Source organism: Podarcis tiliguerta (assembly GCF_965153285.1).
Source record: "Podarcis tiliguerta genome assembly, chromosome: 1".
NCBI lineage: Eukaryota > Metazoa > Chordata > Lepidosauria > Squamata > Lacertidae > Podarcis > Podarcis tiliguerta.
Window position 1 is genome coordinate 25,155,610 of NC_139534.1, and position 3,603 is coordinate 25,159,212.

At 42.8% G+C, this 3,603-nt stretch overlaps 1 long non-coding RNA gene across 1 annotated transcript in view; it reads right to left on the reverse strand.

Moving 5' to 3' along the window:
- Positions 1-1,599: 1,599 nt before the first annotated feature.
- The window catches only part of LOC310665451, a 3,069-nt gene continuing 1,065 nt past the window's right edge, over positions 1,600-3,603 (reverse strand). The window contains exons 2-3 of the long non-coding RNA XR_014505479.1: positions 2,859-2,934; positions 1,600-1,662 (exon numbers count right to left, since the gene is read on the reverse strand). This is a non-coding gene — a long non-coding RNA (uncharacterized lncRNA). The remainder of the gene's footprint in view (positions 1,663-2,858; positions 2,935-3,603) is intronic.

Consider the following 3,603-nt stretch of genomic DNA (forward strand, 5'->3'; position numbering starts at 1 on the left):
TGGCTCCTCCTGTCAGAAAACAGACAAATGACAACTGCAGAAACAAGGTGTTGTTTGTGCTTTAATATTTATACTGATCAGCAGACTTCTGCACACCACAGACATCTGTTGGGTGTATTCTTCATGGTAAAACCAGGGCTTTTTTTCAGCTGGAACTTTCTGGAACTCAGTTCCGGCACCTCTCAGGTAGGTGCCATTGCCATTCTAAAAGAATGAGGGAGGTGTTCATGGTGAGTTCCGGCACCTCTTTTTCTAGAAAAATAGCACAGGGTAAAAGCCTTGTTAGTAGATGGTCTAATCTGACAGCTGTCGAATCAGGAAACTGTGGTTCTTTATTTACTTACTTACTTATTTATGAGTAGGAAACAAAAAACACAATCCACTACTCGGACGCATGCCCCACTGAGATTCATGGAATTTGCTCCCAGGTAAACAGGGATGAAGGGACACGGGTGGCGCTGTGGGTTAAACCACAGAGCCTAGGACTTGCCGATCAGAAGGTCGGCGGTTCAAATCCCCGTGATGGGGTGAGCTCCCGTTGTTCGGTCCCTGCTCCTGCCAACCTAGCAGTTTGAAAGCACATCAAAGTGCAAGTAGATAAATAGGTACCGCTCCGGCGGGAAGGTAAACTGCGTTTCCGTGCATTGCTCTGGTTTGCCAGAAGTGGCTTATTCATGCTGTCCACATGACCCGGAAGCTGTACGTCGGCTCCCTTTGCCAATAAAGCGAGATGAGTGCCGCAACCCCAGTCACGACCGGACCTAATGGTCAGGGGTCCCTTTACCTTTACCTTTTTAAACAGGGATAGAGTTGCAACCCGAGAAGAGAAGAACAGAAGAGAGGGACTGAAAATATCACTTTGCAAACATAATGCTCACCAAGAGAGATAAATGATTGCTTACGTCAGGAGTGAGCAATGGGAGGATGAAAGTGGGCCACTCCTTTTGCCAGAGTTTTGAGGTCAAAACCCACTTCGCTAATCTAGTACCAAAACCACACTGAGAATCTTGTCCCCTCTACTGAAGTCTCTTTGTCTCCCACAGCTGTGAAATCTGAAATGACAAGGCATGCTGAGTCCCACTGATTTCAATATGTGGAAATTCCCCAATCTGATTTTTTTAAAATCTCCCAGATAGTATACAAATGGAAGCAGGTAAAGTCTGTTCTGCTTGAGTGCATATTTCAGTAGATCTGGATCATACAACAGCCACATGCGGGCAATTTAAATCATCAGCCAAGAGTTCAAAGCCGTGGCTAATTCATTACTCATGCTTCTCTGGCTGAAGTACTAATTTAAAGTCATGCGTGCCATATTAATTGTAATCTTTTTTCCAAAGTGGGAAGATAAATATCTCGAGGTACATAAATTATGGGCAGGGGTAAAAACCAAAGAATGCCTAAAGTAGATTAATACTAACTGTATGCAATATGTTGCAGTTTTAACATCAAAAGAGATCCAGTGTCTTAAAAATAAAATAAAAGTCGCACATCACTCTTGTTATATGTCATGCTTCAGTGTGTGGCATCCTGATATTCTTTCCAGAAAGAAGGCAAATAAATTTAGAGCCATAGCCAGTTACTTACTTACTTACAAAGATCCCCGAGAAATAAAATTTGCAATTTACAGCTTCTTCTTTCCCCCCCATTATTCAGGCTGCAATTCTGTAAATGTCCAAAATCATAGTTTTAATGATTTTAAAATATCCAGGTCTGCAGCAGAATGCTGACTTGGGGCAGAAAATATGGCTCTGTTTCAGTTAAATGGAATATGGACAGAGCCACACCACACACTGAAAGCACATGGCCTCTCTGAAAGAGCCCTGGGAACTGTAGCTTCACCTCAGTGAGCTACAATTCCCAGCACCCTCAACAAACTACAGCTCCTGAAGCTTGTTGGAGGAATCAGTGTGCACCAAATTGGCTTTAACTGTACCGTGTGGACCTATCCAACGTGATCAAACTTTCAGTCCAAATGGAGTGGCAAGGAACAAAAGCAGCCTTACTTTAGAAGTCAGTTTGAATTTGGGAGGGTTTTGAAAACACTCTGGTGTTTCATTTTCCTTTTGAGCAGGGGCAGCAAAGAAAGAGGGGAGGGAGGGAGGGAGGGAGAAAAGAAAAGAGGCAAAAGACCAATGTCTCCTATCATCAGGTTATCTCCAGCAGCAGCTAATGCGAAGAAGTATTTTAAAATCCTGTGATAATTTTTGTGTGCATGGAGTTGCATTCACACTAATTGGGACAGATTAGAATTTTAATGGTGGGGAAAGGGAAAAAAAACCTGAAGAAGTGTGAGAAACTGGTGACAGGGCTCTGTACCTATTAAACATGATGCAAAGCACACACAGAGGATCGCCCCCTCCTCCTCTTCCGTAGTATAGAACGTGCAATCTTTACAAAGTTAATGCTGTTGGGAGTCTCATCTTTAGAATGCCATTTGTAAATCAGTTCGTTTTCCTTTTTTTATTGCTGCACCCAAAGCAGAAATAAGAGGTGCGTGGATTTTGAGCATCAATGGTACATGCAGAGGACTGGCATGACTCATCCCTTGCAAACACAGAAGTGGCTGAATCATTCCTTATAGTTTGTGGTGCTGTAAGGAGCACAGGCACCAGTTGTTCCCTAAGAGCAAACACTTTATTTAAGGCTGCACCAAAGGAGATGTCATTTTAGGGAACATTCTAACATCCTGGTGGTCTCTCTAGTAGCACATCACTCTTCATTCCTTCCAGCAACGTAAAGAAGCAAATCTTTCCCTCACAACAAGGAAGTGGTGAGCAAGCACCACAATAAGAAACAAACTTTTTTGTGAAGCTGCAGCTCAACTGAACGTTTTGAAAACGGTTGTTGCTGTGACCCACCTTAAGTCAGGCTGCTACCCAGCAATGGATCACCATCTACCAGTTGAAAACCAATGCATTTTGACCAGGGCTGGATCTAAACACATAAAGAAAAAAAAATGTGTCAGGAAAATGTGTTGCAAACTTCATAATGGGAAACCACATTGCCAAAAGACGGAACTCCACGGCACCACCTGGTGTCACGGTGTTATAACGCATTTAAAACGCTTTTTCTTTACTAATGTAGCTGAGTCCCAGGAGTGAGTGACCTGTGGCTCTATGGCCTAATTTCATGCAGCCTTATGTCTAAATTCAAAAACCCCATTTGACCTTCATAACAAGACAGATTATGTATTGCTTTTGCCTACAACCCAAGTTTTTTTAAAAAAAATGTGCATACATTATATATACAGTGGTACCTCTATTTACGAGCACGATCCATTTCAGGGTTTGCCATGTTCATAACCTGAAAAGCCGCAACGTGAAGCAAACGTAACATGAGGTATGACTGTAAATATATATTTTGTCTGCTTTGAACCTTACGTAATTGACACATCCATCTATCTCCTAACAGGTGCCTCTTTGCTTCGCCTTTTTTTCTGAAGCGTTGTTTTTGGACTTTGTGTTCATTGCTCATTGCTAGAGGCAGGCTTTTATCCACCAAGGCTGGAATCCTAATGACATTCAGTGGGGCTTGCTCCTGGGTTTGCAGCCATTGATGGCTTTGTGATGGGCCACCAGCCACTTCATTAGCATTGTCTTTAAG